The 17,227-nt window shown below is 53.0% G+C and overlaps 1 protein-coding gene across 1 annotated transcript in view; it reads right to left on the bottom strand.

Moving 5' to 3' along the window:
- The window catches only part of LOC309681226 (M1-specific T cell receptor alpha chain-like), a gene marked incomplete at its 5' end in the record, with an annotated part of 236,063 nt that overhangs the window by 86,200 nt on the left and 132,636 nt on the right, over positions 1-17,227 (bottom strand). The window lies entirely within an intron of this gene.

The raw sequence follows: 17,227 nt of genomic DNA, 5'->3' as shown, positions 1-17,227 counted from the left end.
TCTTTCCTCTGCATCTCTCTTTGAAGATGGGTAGGGGGGAGCATCTGTCAGTCTCATTTGGGATGCCCTGTGTTCCTAATACCCGATTCAGCTTAAACCATGACACAACATTTGCCCTTGTGGAACAGAAGACTAATAATTTCCTAATGGTTTCCTGGGTTCCCTCTGTTAGGACTAGTGTTGTCAGTTGGTCAAAGGGATAATCCTCAGCACTGGTGAGGCCACAACTGGAGTACTGGCTCCAGTTTAGGCTTCCCACTACAAGAGAGACATGGACATACCAGGGAAAATTTGGCAGAAGGCCACAAAGATGATGAAAGTAACTGGAGCATCTGTCATATGAAAGAAAGCTAAGTCACCTGGAACTGTATACCCTCAAGAAGGGAAAGCTCAGGGAGGATCTCATCAATATATAGAAATATCTGATGGAATGGTCAAAGACAATGGGCCCAGGCTCTTTTCAGTGATGCCTAGTGATAGGAAAAGGGGCAGTAGGCACAAACTGAAACACAAAAGGATCCATCTGAAAATCAGGAAACACTTTTTCACTCTGAGAGTGAAAAAGCACTGGCATGGATTGCCCAGAGAGGTTGTGGAGTCTCCCTCTTTGGGGATATTCAAAAGCCATCTGGACATGGGCCTGGAGCCTCAGCTCTAGGTAGCCCTGCTTCAGCAGGTTGGTTGGACTGTCCCGATGAGTTCCATAAACAGCTTTTTTACAGGACTGTTGAGCAAAACTCACTTTCCTCTTTTGGATACAAGTTTAAATGCTGCAACTCAAGAGACAAATATGCAAGTGATAAAAAAGTCATATGGGTCGGTAAAAAAAAAGCACACAAAGGTCTCAGGAAATCTATTCAGCATTGCTCTTTGATGTATTTATAAGGTCTGCTGTATTTATGGTGTGTGGTCCTCTGTCAGATCTTGTAGTGTTTTCATCTTCTGTAAAGTTCAGACACAGGTATATTCTTATCTGATGAGGTTGGACAGCTGCTTACACAAAAGAGAAGCCTGGCTTTGGAAGCATGGAGAATTCTTTTCCATTTGACGAGTTGTTTTCCAGGAGCCTGAGAGGCCTACTGCTGGCCACAGCTTATTGCTGGGGGCAGGGTTCCTGGAGATGGCAGAGAGAAGGGAATTCAATCAGGAAATGATGGGTAGAGGCTCTCCCTTTCCCACTCACAGCCACCCAAAGGCCACTGCTGGAAGACGGCAGAGGGTATATGGCAGTACGTTGGCAGCACATGAGGTCAGGACAAAAGACAAGAGGTCCTCTAGAGTCAGAAACCCAAGGACACAAAAGTACTCTCAAAGTAATTCCAGACCCCATAGCTGTCTTTTAAAAGCTTAGGCTGGCCAGCAGGCCTGATGTCTTTTCCGGCTCCCCAGAAAGGGTATTAGAAACGGGAAGAAGAAAAAGTACAAGTTTTGCTCACAGGATGGTAGAAGAGTTGAGGCTTAAGGACCTCTGGAAAAGGTCTAGTTTAACCCTCCTGCTCAAAGCAGGGTCAACTAGAATAGGTGTACTGGGTCTGGTAGGGCTGGAGTTAACTTTCTTCATTGCAGCCTGTATGGGCAGCTGCAAGTTCTGTGACCAAAACTGTGTTTATAATACACCCATGTTTTAGCTATTCAACAGTTCTTACACAGCATCAGGGCATTCTCTGTTTCTCACATTGCCACACCAGCTACACAGTCAACCACAGCCAGCCAAAGTGATATTCCATACTGCAGGATGTCATGTAAAGCAGCCACACAGCTGCTCAGTGGGATGGGGGAGAGAACTGAAAGGATAAAAGTGAGAAAAATTATGGGTTGAGATAAAGACAGTGTAATAGCTAAAGTAAAAGCTGCGCACGCAAGGAAAGCAAAATAAGGAATTCATTAGCGACTTCCCATCAGCAGGCAAGCATTCACCCATCTCCAGGAAAGCAGGCTCCATCATGCCTAACAGTTACTTGGGAAGACAAAATGCCATAACTCCGAACATCCCCCACTTTCCTCTTCTTCCCTCAGCTTTTTATTGCCAAGCATGACATCATATGTTATGGAATACAGCTTTGGTCAGTTGGAGTCAGGTGTCCCAGCTGTGTCCTTTCCCAACTTCTTGGGCATCCCCAGCCTGCTTGCTGGTGGGGTGATGTGAGCAGCAGAAAAGGCCTTGTTGCCATGTAAGCGTTGCTCAGCAATAATGAAAACATTGTTTATTATCAACATTGTTTTCAGCACAAATCCAAAACGTAGTCCCATACTATCTACTGTGAAGAAAATTAACTATCTCAGCCAAAATAAGCACAAAAGCAATAAAAGCTCAGGAAAAGAAGGAGGAAAGGGAGATATTTGTAGTTACGGCATTTGTCTTCCTAAACAACCATTACATGTGATGAAGCCATGCTTTCTTGGAAATAGCTAAACATATTTGCCCATGGCAGGGGGGCTGGAACTAGATGATCTTTAAGGTCTCTTCCAACCTAAACCATTCTATGATTCTATGTTATTCCTGCTGGTGGAAATACTTTCCTTGTTTTGTGCACGCAGCTTTTGCTGTAGTTATTATACCGCTTTATCTCAACTCACAAGTTTTCTAACTTCTACCTTTCATATTCTCTCACTTACCCCACTGCGGGTGAGTGAGCCACTTAGGGAGGCTTTAGCTGCCAGCTGAGGCAGAGCCATCACAGTAGTCTGTCCAGAACCTTGCCCAGTTCAGTTATGAGTATCTCCAAGAATGGACACTACACAGCCTCTCTGTACAACCTGTTCCAGTCTTAAATCACCCACATAGTAAAAAAATACCAGAGGCCTGCATGGATAAACAAGGGTAAGGAAAATGCAAGCCCACTGCTGAATGGAACGGGGACCTGGTGACACAGGACATGGAAATGGGGTGAGATACTGAATGCCTTATTTGCCTCAGTCTTTAAAGCAAAGCTGTCCTTCAGGAATCTCAGGCCTGAGAGTCCAGGGGGAAAGGCTGGAGCAAGGAACATGCACCTTTGCACAGTCCATGTCACTGAGCACTTACCTAGTCCATAATAAGTAGCTTTGTCTCTGATGTTTCCAGGGAGTTCAGTGCTGAAATCATAACTAAGTTCAGAATGCCCAACACCCACTCTCTCCTCATCTATGAAGACCATAATCTTATTGCAGAAGGCTTTAATTTTGGTTAAGCACGATTCCATGACCCCACGTTGGAGCAAGTAGATGTGCCCTGAAGGAAGCTGTAGCCCTGTGGAGAGCCTGCACTGGAGCAGGCTCCTGGCAGGAAGAGCGGTGCTGTGGAATCCACAATGGAGATGGTTTTCTGAAAGGACCTGTGTCCCGCAGGGGACTACCGCTGGAGCAACCTGTTCCTGAAGGACTGCACCCCATAGAAAGGACACATGTTGCAGGAGTTTTTGAAGCTCATGGGAAGGACACACACTGGAGAAATTAATGAAAAACGATGTCCCAATGGTGGGATTCCACACTGGAACAGGAGAAGATCATGAGGAGGAAGGAGCAGCAGAGACAATGTGGTATGAACTGACTGCAACCCCCATTCCCCATCCCACTGTGCCACTCAGGGTAAGGAGACAGACAAATTGGGAGTGAAGCTGAGCTCAGGAAGAAGGAAGGGGTGGCATGAAGGTGTTTTTAGATTTATTTTTATTTCTCATTACACTACTTTGATTTGATTGATAAAAAAAAATTATTAATTTCCCCAAGTCGAGTCTATTTGGCCTGTGATGGCAATTGCTGGGTCGTCTCCCTGTGCTTATCTTGACCCATGAGATTTCCATTGTATGTTTTTCCCCCATCCAGTAGAAGAGAGGGACTAAAAGAGTGCCTTGGCGGTCACCTGACGGCCAGCCAAGGTCAACCCACCATGCCTTGTCTACTTCTTCCTGATCACGTGATCTGTAGCAGCCACCCACCACAATGTCACCCACACTGAGCTGCCCTCTCTCTTTCCGAAACAGCCTGGCTCCATCCACTGCAGGACTCCTGTAAGCTACTGCACCACATCTCCGTGATCCCATAGCTCTGCACCCAAGCCACACAGGACAAACTAGGCCATGTTGGAAAGCAGCCCAAGCCATGTGCTATAACCTGCATGTCACTATACAGTCTCTGAAGTTCCCACAAGAGATCCTCCTGCATCATAAATGGTCTCAGCCCTTCATCCACAATTCCGTTCACTGCTTTTGACTACAAACATGCCAAAGGTCTGTTTTTTGCACCTGCCATTGGGTGACACCAACCTCGGTGAGCAGCTGCTAGAAAGAAACGTTGACAAGTCTGTAATCTCTATCAGTTGGTTTTGGGTCCACTCTGCTGCAGAGCTGTTCCAGGGTGAGCCTAGCAGCACAGTAATACACTGCTTCATCTCCTGGCTTTGCTGCCTGGATCTGCAGTGTGAATCTGTTCTGGGAACTCTTCACTGATCCCTTAAAGCGATCCTGGAAACCTTCTCCATAGGCATCACCTTCCCGGTAAATCCAGTCAAGAGAGCCACGTGGCCCCTGCCGGTACCAGAACATGTAGTAGCTCCTCATGCTGCCTCCACTCATGCTGCACTGGAAGGTGACTCGATCTCCCTCTCGCACGGCCAGTTTCCTGCTGTGTTGCTCCAAGGCCACCTGGCCAGTGACTGCTGCAGAGAGTGAGAACAAGCCATGATCACTCCGAGGTTCGGCAAAGGTCAGGGCAACAATGGTGGGGGCATTGCGATGACACTGGAGCAGTGGGAGGACTAAATTGTTCTCTTTGAACCCAGCTGACAAAGATGGGCAGAGGAATTAAGCTGGTACCAGGAATCAGGGCTCACCAGGAGGGAGACACCACATTTCCCTTCCCCCTTTTTCCTGTCAAACGAGGAGCGTTTTCTAATTTTCCCATTTGAAGCAGGAATATTTTGCACCGTGGGGGACAAATCCCTTTGTCTTTGCTGTGATGGCATTGTGAGGAACCCACTCTCCCGGAACTGATACTGTTCTGAATGTGCACAGGAGGCACAAGGAACTCTCACAGGCAAGTGGTCCTTGGGACATATACTGCCATCCTCAACCTGGTGTTTGCAAGATGGTTGCAGTGCCCCATGAGCAGAGTGCCAGGCCAGGTGCAAAGCATTAGGCCCCAAGATGGGGGAGCAGCAGATAGGTGCCCTGCCTGTCCCCACACTGCAGAGGAGCCAGGCTGGGCGGAGGTGCCTAACTCATGGCTAGAAGAGCAGGAGGGCTGTTCCTACTGTGCTCTGCAGGGAGGAGTGGGGAGGTAGAGGCAGGAGACTGGTCAGGCTGCAAGCGGTCAGCACAGCTCCACAGAGCCATGCAGAGCATGCTCAGTTCCTGGGAGGCATCACCCCTTCCTTTCACTTACCTAAGATGGGCAATAACCCCACGCACAGGGCAGTCCACATGGCCAGGCCCGCTCTCTCTCACCTCTCTCCACCTTCTCTCTGCCAGCACAACAGCTCTGCCCACATCTTCCCTGCCTGTGCCTCTGTCACTGCAGTCACTTGAGTCCCTCCTGGTCCCTCCCTCGCTCTGTGACAACAGTGAAGACGAGAGGCGGGGGCTAGAGGAGCAGAAGAAGCTGAAGCTGCTGGTGCACTCCCTGGTGTCTCTCACCTTGCAGGGTGCAATACCAGAGCGGTCGCTTGGCAGGAAAACCTCTGGTGGGCAAAAGGTGACACGTTGCTGTAGAGCCACCATTGACCTTCCTCTGTGGAAAGATTGGAGGGTGCTGCTGGGATTTTGTGGTTGGCCCTGGGGGTGGCAGGCTCTCCTCCCAGGGGCCTCTGTCCCTTGTTGCTACTGAGCTGTTGCTCCTGGATAGGACCCCCTTGAGCCCAGCTGCACTTGGCACCCCTAGGGTGATGTGCTCATCACCCTGCTCCCTCCACTCTGGCCCAACACCCTACTTCTCCACACACTCCTTTGTCCTGTGCCTTCTCCAGTTGCCTCTGTCAAAGCCCTCCCAGACGCCTCAAGCAGCGAAGGCTGCAAAGGGCAGGTGAGATCTCCGGTGTCCTTGCTGCTGAAGCTCTGGGGCAGATGTGCAGGCTCAAGCTCCCCACCTCATTCCCAGAAAGTCATGTGCACAGGACCCAGTGGGCACCAGGCTGTTGGCCCTGATCTGCAGAACAGGGACACTCCCTTCTCTGTTTTCAGCCTACACAGCAGGAATCCAGAGCTCCCCCTAGGACCTTTGCAATCCCAGGAAAGGACACCTGATGAGCCCTACACATTTTCACTGTCTTGACTGGGACCACCATTTTGGTGTGCCCATCCACAGTAGACCTCCACATGGCCCCTCCACAGACTCTCTGAATCCTTCCCCTCCTCTCTGTTTTCATGGGTGCTCCATTCTGGCCCCCTAGGGAATGGATCCAGGACAGCAGTGGGATGGGGAGTTGCATGACAGTAGAGGAACCCATTGAACCTGGAGACTTGAAGCTGGGAAAAGAAGCAGGGGGATGCAGGGTGAGGGTGGCATAAGGTGCCCTGAGACATTTGGAGCTGCCCCAGCCTTGTAGGACATGACAGGTTCCCCACAGCCTCCAAACCATATCTTCCTTGTTAGACTGTTCCCACAAAATTCTATGCTGGACCTCAGTGTACACACATGAACAAATATGCACTTCGAGCCAATACATCATGTACAGTGAAAAAGATGCTCTGAGCTCAGCTCCTGCTGTTACACTACTCTGGGGCTCCCTGAACAGTATGAGGTTTCAAAACTCAGTTCAGCTCTGGCTTTCCATGTTCAAATTTTAGTTCTTCAAGGCTTGTAGTGCTGCTTCTTAAACAAAGCTCTTTCTAAGTTGCTTTCTTCCTGTGGGAGAGATTGAGAAGAATGGAAGAAGGGGATCAACTCATTCATGGTTTTGTGTGTGCTTGTGAGACTCAACTCCTGCTGCCACAGCGCCTCTGTGCCCCTTTCAGAGAAAGCCAGCCCAGAATATTCCTCAGAAACAACCAACCACAACAGACCTGGCTGGATTTAAACCCCCTCCTTCCTTTTCTGCCCTGGCACTGCCTGTGTTTCAAGCACTGTGCCCTTTTCCAGCTCTCTGGTGCTGCAGAAATAGGTGGCTGTGTCTGCAGCTGATGCCGAGAGCACTTCCAGAGACAGCTGGTTCCTGAAGGGGTCTGCAGAGCTGGTGACTCGGGCCTGGAAGGATGAAGCAATGTGCTGGAGTCCTGTGAAAGGATACTGCAACACGATATGCTGCAGGTCTCTGCCAGGAGTCTGACGGATCCAGTCCCAAGCGTAGCTGCTGTCAGTGATGGGGACACCAGAGATGTGGCAGGTAAGCGTGAGAGACTCGGAGACCTTCCCTACCCTGGGGCCAGAGGCTTCTGTTTGCACCTGAGGAAGGGCACCTGCAACCCCGGAAGACAAGGGTGAACAGGCAGAAACAGCTCAAGCAACACCTTTAATATCTCCACCACCTCCCTGGACTTCTGGTTGTGATCTCTGCAATCCAGCATCTGCAAACACCCATGCTCACATGCTCTTGTTCCTGTTATAGTCTCAGATCAGGAAGAGAAGGACAGACTTCCCTCCTGTTGTGCTCTCCAATGACCCTCTGTATATTCCGTGTTTCCTCTCCTTGTTCCTCAAGGAGAGAAAATTGAGGGCTGGCCTAAGTCAACGTGAGCCATGGCCAAAAGCAGAGCAAATATACTCACACACCTCACCAGTTGGACCATGACTGGGTACCTGCCCTACTGGGAAACAATGGAATGAGCAAAACTTTTTTCCAAAAGTGGAGAGTGTGAGAGGAGAGATGATTGGTGTGAGACATGGGAAGAAGGCAAGCAGAGTAGTGCTTTGGGAACAGAATCAGATAAAACAGCCCTAAAAGAATCCAAAACTTGAAAACCGTATGCTGTAACTGCACAACTCTGAGAGCAGCCCTGAATAACTGTGAGAGTCGCCTCCCTTCTACCTCCAAGACCCAGAGACAGAACACAGGCCCAGCAGGTTTGTGTTAAAGCTCAGCGGGATTTCCTGTCTCTGTGGGAACAGCACAGAAATAGCGGGCAGAGTCCCGGGGGTGCAGGGCATATAGCAACAGAGACGACTCGGACCGGGAATTGTCCCGGGACACTGTGGCACGACCATCCACCAATGCCCCATATTCCTTGGTAGCACCCGAGCGCCCACTGATGTAGGAAACCCACTCGAGTGTGCCACTGGGTGCCTGACGGTACCACAGAACTCCATAACCGCTTAAGTCGAAGCCGGATCCGCGGCAGGAGAGGAGCACGGAGTTTCCGGGCGCTTGCAGCCCTCCGCCAGCCTCCACCAGCCTCAGCTGCGCCCACACCCCTGCGGACAGAGAGCACAGGCAGCCGGGCAGGGTGCGCCCACAGCCCCAGGACCTTCCGCCGCCGCAACGGCGACCCCCGCCCCGGCACAGCAACACTCGCCACCCCCCTCTCTCCCGCCAAAGCCCCGCGCCCGGGGCAATACCCCGCCTGCCCCCCTCGGGGCTGAGCCGCGCCTGCTCGGCAATGCAGCCCCAAAGCCTCCCCCTGCACCTGCCCCTGCCGCTCCCTCTGCCGCCCACCCCACCCGCTCCCCTCTTCCCCGCCCAAGGCGAGCGCCAGCTGACAGCGCGCCCGGCGTGGCAGCAGCCGCAGCCGGGGGCCCCGGCACGGGAGGGCCGCCTGCGGACAGCCCCGGGCCCAGCCCCGGCCTCGCTGCCCTCCCCGCCCGGCTCTCACCTGCCGGCCCCAAGGCTGAGGCCAAGGCCAGCAGCCACGGCCCCAGACCGCCCGTCATCGTGACCCGCCGCGCCGGGGACGGCCGGCGCCCACGGGCCTGCTGGCAGCCGCACAGGAGGCGAGCGGAGGCGCGCTCAGGCCCGCTCTTGCCCGCCCACCACCTCGGCTCCTCGCCAGGGCAGCGCCCACGCCTCTGCCCGCCCCCAGAACACCCGCCCTGCCCCGGGGCCGCGGTCCCTACGGGACAGGCGAAGGGCGGGTGTGGGGAGGGACGCGGGCGGGGCCGTCGGCAGAAGGAGGAGGAAGGGCAGGCTGGAAGGTGGAAGGTGACACTACCAGGACAGCTGAACCCAGCTGACCAAAGGGATATTCCGTACCATATGACATCAGGATCAGCAATAAAAGCTGGGGCAAAGAAGTAGTTGCTAATGGGGGAGGCGCTAAGATTAAAGGCTTGGTCCTCCCGGACAACCTTTATGTGTGATGAAGCCCTATTTTCTTTCTTGGAAAGGGCTGAACACCTGCCAGCCGATAGGAAGTAGTAAAGTCACTCATATTTTGCTTTGCTTGCACATGCAGCTTTGCTTTACCTCTTAAAATGTCTTTATATCAGCCCATGGGGTTTCTCGCTTTTGTCCTTCCGATTCTCAGGCCCATCCTGCTGAGGAGCTAGTCACTGAGCAGCTTGTGGGGCTTAGCTGCTTGCCAGGGTTAACCCACACCAAGGGAGAATGTAGACAGCTAATCATGATGGAAGAGCCTGGAGTCATCAGCCACCAGGTAGCAGCAACGATGTCATTGGAATAGCTTTGGCTTTCTTTTCAAGTGAAGCAACTTGCTTTCCCTCCACAACACCATACTTCAGAGAGAGCTTGGCACAATCTCTGATGGCTACAAGAGTGGCAAACATCACCAGGGTAGGCGATTGGTGCAACGTGCACTGCAGTGTGCCATGAGTGGTGGCTCACCTGATGCTGCATCAGCATGGGGTTCCCAGCATCAGAAGAGATGTTTGATTTCACAACGTCCTTCCACCTTTCCTGGGATGTTCAGAAAACAGCTCTCTATCCTCGACCACCTTGAGCACTGGGAAGGTGGTGGAGCAACTAGGCCTGGCAACCAGGAACTTGAAGGACAAGAATGGCATCAGGATTCCCAAGGGGCTAATCATGCTTGACCAAGATGATAATCTTCTGCAAGGAAATGACTGCTTGTGTAGAAGAAGGGAGAGCAGTAGACATTGGTTCCTTTTACTTCAGGAATGCTTTCAACGCTCTTTCACCTAGGATCCTTGGAGAGAAGCTGACAAAGTCTGGCCTGGATGAGCAGACAGTGAGGTGGGTCAAAACCTGCCTGAATGCCTGGGACCAGACCAGTGGCACAAAGTCTAGTGGGAGGCCAGCAACTAGTGGTGTACCCCAGGGGTCAATACTGGCTCCAGTCCTGTTCGACATCTTCAGTAATGATCTGGAGGATGGGACAGATTGTGCCCTCAGCAAATGTGCAGATGACAGCAACCTGGGAGGAGTGGCTGATACAGCAGAGGGCTGTGCTGCCATCCAGAGGGACCTCAGCAGGCTGGAGAAATGGGCTGACAGGAACCTCAGGCACTTCAACAAGCAGTAAGGCAACTTGCTGCACCTGCAGAGGAACAACCCTAAGCACCAGGACAGGCTGTGTTTCCCTGGCTGGAAAGGAGCTTTGCAGAAAAAGACCTCAGGGTTGCGGTAGACACCAAGTCGGCCATGAGCCAGCAATGGGCCCTGGTGGCAAAGGCAGCCAATGGTAACCTGGGCTGCATTGCACAAAGTGTTGCAGCATCTCGAGGGAAGTGATCCTTCCCCTCACCCACGTGGTGTCCTGCCTGATGCATGTTCGTATCTTTACACAGCCCCAGGAGCTGGGTAACCGTTACGTCGCTGCATTACCTGACTAATTGAACTGTTGGTACTCTTTCAACTCTTTCTCAGCCTACGAGGGTAGCCTGAAAGTGGACGTGGAAGAAGGATGAGACAGTTTTGTGTCATTGCAAAGCAGAGCACTAGCGGACTGACGACATAGAGTAGGATTAGGTTTTTCTAGACCTTGCTTAAATTTGGACACAGTTAAGCTCATGGGGGAGTCCACATAGTCCCCAGAATCAGAGTGCTTGTATGCCATCTGTAGTGCCTGATCATGCTACGGATACAGGAAAGTCCTTGAGAAGGAACTGAAGATCATCTTTCTTGTGATTGCAGTGCACGTGCCCTTATCCCTCCTATACTCCAAACAGTTCAGAACTACAGCTAGCAGTTCACTCAGAGCACGCAAAACATGGCATGAAGTGTCTGGAGTGCTACGATTGGGAGGTGGAATTTTACTGTCTGTAGACAGAGCTGTAGACTGCAATGAGGTCACCCCTCAGCCTTCTCTTTTCCAAGCTGAACAAACCAAGTTGAAGTCTTGCCCTCAAGGCCCGTCCCCATCTTGGTCACCCTTCTCTGGACACACTCTAATAGTTTGGTGTCTGTCTTGCATCGAGGTGCCCAAAACTGCACACGGTACTCGAGGTGGCGCCACACCAGTGCTGTGTAGAGTGCGACAATCACCTCCCTTGACTGACTAGCTATGCTGTGCTTAATGCACCCCAGCATATGGTTGGCCCTTTTGGCTGCCAGGGCACACTGTTGACTCATATTCAACTCGCCATCAGCCCAAACCCCCACATCTCTTTCTGCGGGGCTGCTCTCCTCCCTCTTCTCGCCCCTTTTTCTACTTATAACCAGGATTACCCTGTCTCAGGATGGAGAATCCCCATCTACAGGCTTCCCTTTGTCAACTAGTTGGGTGACCTTATCATAAGAGGACATTAAGTTTGTTAAGTAGGACTTTCCCCTCATGAACTCATGCTGGCTATGACCAATGACTGCGTTGTCTCTCAAGTGTTTTTCAGTGACTCCTGGATGAACCTACTCCATATGTTTACCAGACACTGAAGTGAGACTGACAGGCCTGTAATTACCAGGGTCGACCCTCTTGCTCTTCTTGAAAACTGGGACAACGTTGGCCAGCTTCCAGTTGTCTGGGACCTCTCCAGACTTCCAAGACCATTGAAAAAGAGTGGAGAGAGGTCCTGTGGTAACATGGGCCAGCTCCTTCAGTACCCTGGGGTGAATCCCAGCGGGCCATACATTTACGTGCATCCAGCTGGAGCAACGCAGATGAGATGTTATGAACTAACCCCAAACCCCATTTCCCATTGGCTCTGGTGCCTCTTGGGGAGAGGAAGGGAATAGAAGAGTGAAGCTGAGCCTGGGAAAAAGGACAGCAGACAGGGAGGAAAATTTCCTTAGAGATGGGGGCTTTCTCATTCTCTCCATTCAACTCTAATTCAATTGGCAATAAATTAAATTCCTGCAGTTGGCAGGAAAGGCCAGGAACACCTGTGGTGCACAGTGATGACACCTCACTGCTGGCAACAGCCTTGAGCCCACCACACACATTGCAGCACTCCCGTGCCCCATAGATCTACCACCCTTGGCTGGGCCCCAGCAGGTTTTTGTTAAAGCTCAGCGGGATTTCCTGTCTCCGTGTGAACAGCACAGAAGTAGCGGGCAGAGTCCCGGGGGTGCAGGGCATTCAGGGACAGAGAAGACTCGGACTGGGAATTGTCCCGGGACACTGTGGCACGACCCTCCACGGACTGCCCGAATTGTATGATTGAGGAATCATAGTTGATGACAGACACCCCCTCGGGACTGCCACCGGGTGCCTGACGGTACCACCAAATGTCAGAATTCCCGAAATCAAAGCCTGATCCACGGCAAGAGAAGAGCACGGAGTCTCCGGGCGCTTGCAGCCCTCCGCCGGCCTCCACCAGCCTCAGCTGCGCCCACACCCCTGTGGACGGAGAGCATAGGCAGCCGGGTAGGGCGCGCCCATGGCCCCAGGACCATCCCCCGCCGCACCGGCGACCCCCGCCCCGGCACCGTGACACCCGCCATCCCCCCTCTCCCGCCAAAGCCCCGCGCCCGGGGCAATGCCCCGCCTGCCCCCCTCGGGGCTGAGCCGCGCCTGCTCGGCAATGCGGCCCCAAAGCCTCCCCCTGCACCTGCCCCTGCCGCTCCTTCTGCCACCCACCCCACCCGCTCCCCGCTTCCCCGCCCAAGGCGAGCGCCAGTCGACAGCGCGCCCGGCGCGGCAGCAGCTGCAGCCCTGGGGCCCCGGCACAGGCAGGGATGCCCATGGGCAGCCCCTGCCCCAGCCTCGCTGCCCTCCCCGCCCGGCTCTCACCTGCCGGCCCCAAGGCCGAGGCCAAGGCCAGCAGCCACGGCCCCAGACCGCCCGCCATGGTGCCCTGCCGCTCCGGGGACAGCCGGCGCCCACAGGCCCACCGGCAGCCGCACAGAAGCCGAGCGGAGCCGCACTCGGGCCTGCTCCTGCACGCCCAGCCGACTCGGCTCCTCGCCGGGGCAGCGCCCACACCTCTGCCCGCCCCCAGCACACCCACCCCGCCCCGGGACCGTGGCCCCGACGGGGCAGGAGAAGGGCGGGGCAGGGCCGTCGGCAGAGCAGGAGGGCGGCGCCCCAGCACACGAAGGCTCCTGTCCCTTGGCTGCCCACGCAGCCCCACCGCCGTCCCGCCTCGTTGCCCTGCCGAGCCCTGCCCAAGGGGGTCGCCACCTCGGACAGGTGCAGCTGGGACCTTTCTCCCTTCAGGAAGTGAGGACGCTGGGGGCGGGCTGGAAAGTGGAAGGTGACACTACCAGGACAGCTGAACCCAGCTGACCAAAGGGATATTCCATACCATATGACATCAGGATCAGCAATAATAGCTGGGGCAAAGAAGTAGTTGCTAATGGGGAATGGGGGAGGCGCTAAGATTAAAGGCTTGGTCCTCCTGGATAACCGGAGGACCTTTGGAGAGGCCCTCAAACTTCAGAAGGAACAACTCCCTGCCCCCCAGCAGGCTGGGGCCGCCCAGCGGGAAAGCACAGTCTCAGAAAAGGCCCTGATGTTTCTGGTGCACAACAACTCCACCAGCAATGTGCCCCTGTGGCAAAGAGGGCAAATGGTATCCTGGAATGCACTGGAGAAAGTATTGCCCCAGCAGGCCAGGGAGGTGATCACACCTGGAGTTCTGGCTTAACTTCTTACTTCCCTTGGACAAGAGAGGCTGTGGCATAGAGGAGAGAGGCCAGAGAAGGCGAAGAATGTGTTAATGGACTGGAGAACCTCTTCCTTGAGGAAAGGCTGAGAGAGCCTGGACTCTTTGCCCTGCAGAAGAGAAGGCTCAGGGGGGATCTCCTTGGTGTATAGAAACATAGGAAGGGAGGGAGCAGGGAAGGCAGGGTCAAGCTCTTTTCAGTGCTGCTCAGTGACAGGTCAAGAGGCAATGTACAGCCCAAGGGGACACTCTTTCACTCTCAGGGTGACTGATCTCTGGCACAGGTTGTCCAGAGAGGTTGTTAGTTCTCCCTGCTTGGAGATGTTCACAAGCTGTCTGGGATGGTCCTGGGCAAACAGCTCTCTCTAGGTGGCCCTGCTTGAGCAGAGGGCTTGGACCAAATGACTTCCTGGGGTACCCCCAAACTTCAGCCTTCTTGTGCTTCTGTGAAGGACTCACAGGCACACACAGAATTTTAGGGATGGTATGTGCCAGGGCAACGGGGAACGCTGAAATTCAGACTTTGCTACTCCCCTGATGACATCCAGAAACAGCTTTTCACAGGAGTGGGAAGGAAGACCCGCTTTCCACTTCTGGCTACAAGTTTCAAAGCTGGAAAGAAAGAGAGAAAACTGCAAGTGATACAAACGTAATATGGGCAGGTAAAAGAGTAACACACAGAGGACTCGGGAGAGCTATTCAGTACGGTTATGTTTGCTGTGCTTATGGTGTGTGGGCCTCTGTTAGATCTTATGGTTCTTCTGTACACTTGCCAACACAGGTCCATGCACATGTGAAAGGGTTGTACAACCAGGTGCTCAAACCCAGAGACTGGCTCTGGAAGGATGATGAATAATATGCATCCCCATTTGACCGGTTGATGGGCTGCTTCCTGGAGGCTGAGAGGGCTACTGCTGGCCACAGCTTGTGGACGGAGGCAGGATTCCTGGACAGAGCAATGGGGAGGAGATTCAATAGAGAAATGACTGTAGAGGCTCTCCCTTTCAGGTAACTTAAAGCCACTGTTGGAGAACTGCGGGGAGACCGTGGCAGCATGTTGAGAGTGTGTGAGGTCAGGAGGAAAGACTAGGGGTCTTCCCCCCAACCAGGATGCAAGACTACTCCCAAAGCATTTCCGGAACCCAAAGCTGTCTCTTTACAGCTCCAGCTGTCCATCATACCTGATGCTGTCTTTTCTGGCTCCCACAAATGGCGTTAGAAAGTAGTGCAGAAGAGGAGCCAGTTCTGCTCCTAGGATGATAGAAGAGTTGAGGCTGGAGTGGACCTCTGGTAAAGGACAAGTTTAATCCTCCTGGTGGAAGCACGGTCAACTAGATTAGATGTACAGGTTCTGCTTGGGATGGAGTTCATTTTCTTCCTAGTAGCCTGTATGGGCAGCTGCAAAAATTGCTGACCAAAACCGTGTTCTTATCACACCAATGTTTTAACTGTTGCTGAATAGTGCTTATGCAGCATCGGGGCCCTCTCTGTTTCTCATCTTGCTCACCAGTGTTACAGCTGACCACCGCTGGCTAAAGGGATTTTCCATACCGCATGATGCTGTGCGAAGCAATAAAAGCTGGGGGAAAGCAGGAGGAAGGAGGAATGTTAGTCTGAATTAACTGTTATGCGTGATGAATGCCCAATTTCCCAGAAATGCCTAAACTTCTGCCTGCCAATGGGAAGTCGGGAATGAATTCCTTATTTTGCTTCGTTTGTGTGTGGAGCTTTTGCTTGACTCATTAAACTCTCTTCATCTCAACACACAAGTAGTCCCTTCCAGTTTGCTCCCTCATTCTGCTGGGAGTGACTAAGCATGCAGCTGTGTGGGGCTTAGCTGCCTCTTGGGCTTAGGGACAGTAGGCTGCCCACAACCTTAACCAGTTCAGGTTTGAATATCTCCAAGAATGGAGACGACACAGCCTCAGGTAGTTACACACAGAAAAATCCCACCACAGCATTTCCTGCTCTATGCCAAACAAACCCAGTTCTCTCTGCTCCCTTCCTCATCTTCATGGCCCTTCATTGCATTTCCTCTGGTACGTCCATGTCTTTCCTGTGCTGGGGACCCCAGGACTGGACGCAGCAGTCCACAGTCTCTCCAGTGCTCAGCTCAAGAGCAGTCCACCCAAACGAGCAAGGAGTCAGGTGAACATGCCAGAGGCCTGCGTGGATAAACAAGACGAGGGCAAATGCTGGCCCACTGCTGGATGGGGTGAGGACGTGGTGACACAGGACATGGACAAGGGCTGAGATTCTGAATGCCTTATTGTCCTGCTTCTGGTGGGGATAGGCTTAATTTTCCACAAGGAGCTGGGATGAGACACAGTCCTTTTAGCTGACCCAAAATGGGTATTCACTACCATGTGACGCCATGCTCAGTATAGAGCCGTGGAGGTTGCTGATGTTGCGGAGGGGGTGTGTGTGAACGCACCACTTGGGAGAGGACTGGGATTTGGGTTCCGGTCGCTGAATGGATGTGCATTAATTGCGTTTTCTATAATCCTCTATCGGGATTATTGTTGCTGTTTTCCTTTTTCTTTCACTATTCTGTTAAATTTCCTGTATCTCAACCCACGAGATCTACCTTTTTCTTCCGATTCTCCACCCATCCCATCTTGGGGAGGGGGGGGGGGGGGAGGAGTGAGTGAAAAGGCCCCGTGGTTCCTTGTTAGCAGCTGGGACTAAACCACAACACTTATTCGCCCCAGTCTTTACATGCAAAATCATACCTCAGGAATCCCAGGTCAAAGCGTCCAGGAAGAAAGGCTGGAGCAACAAACCCGCACAGTCCCTGTCACTGAGTCCTTCTCTAGTGCTCACTTCACAAACCCAGGGTGAGTGTCCGTGAGGAAAGAGGGGGAGGAGGTGCTCTAGGTACCAGTGCAGAGATTCACCTGCAGCCTGCGGTGAAGATCATGGTGACACAGGTTGTCCCCTTGCAGCCCATGCAGGTTAACAGTGGAGCTCATATCCACCCTGCAGCCCACTGAGGACCCCACACCAGAGCAGGTGGATGTGTCCTGAAGGAAGCTGGGTCTCTATGGAGAGCTCACACTGGAGCAGGGTCCTGGCAGGAACATCAGTCCTGTGGAGAGGAGCCCGTGATGGAGATGGTTTTCTAGCAGGACTTGTGCTCGGCAGAGACCCACGCTGGAGCAATCTGTTCCTAAAGGACTGCCCCCCATGGAAAAGCATCCATGCTGGAGGAGTTTGTGAAGAACTGCAGCTCCACATTGGAGAAGTTCATGAAGAACTGTGTCCCGTGGGTGTGACTCCACACTGGAGCAAGGGAAGAGCGTGAGCAGGAAGGAGCAGCAGAGAAAACATGGTATGAACAGACCATAACTCCAATTCCCCG

Source organism: Vanellus vanellus (assembly GCF_965231255.1).
Source record: "Vanellus vanellus genome assembly, chromosome: 24".
In the NCBI taxonomy this organism is placed as follows: Eukaryota; Metazoa; Chordata; class Aves; order Charadriiformes; family Charadriidae; genus Vanellus; species Vanellus vanellus.
This window is presented reverse-complemented; position numbering and strand designations above follow the sequence as displayed.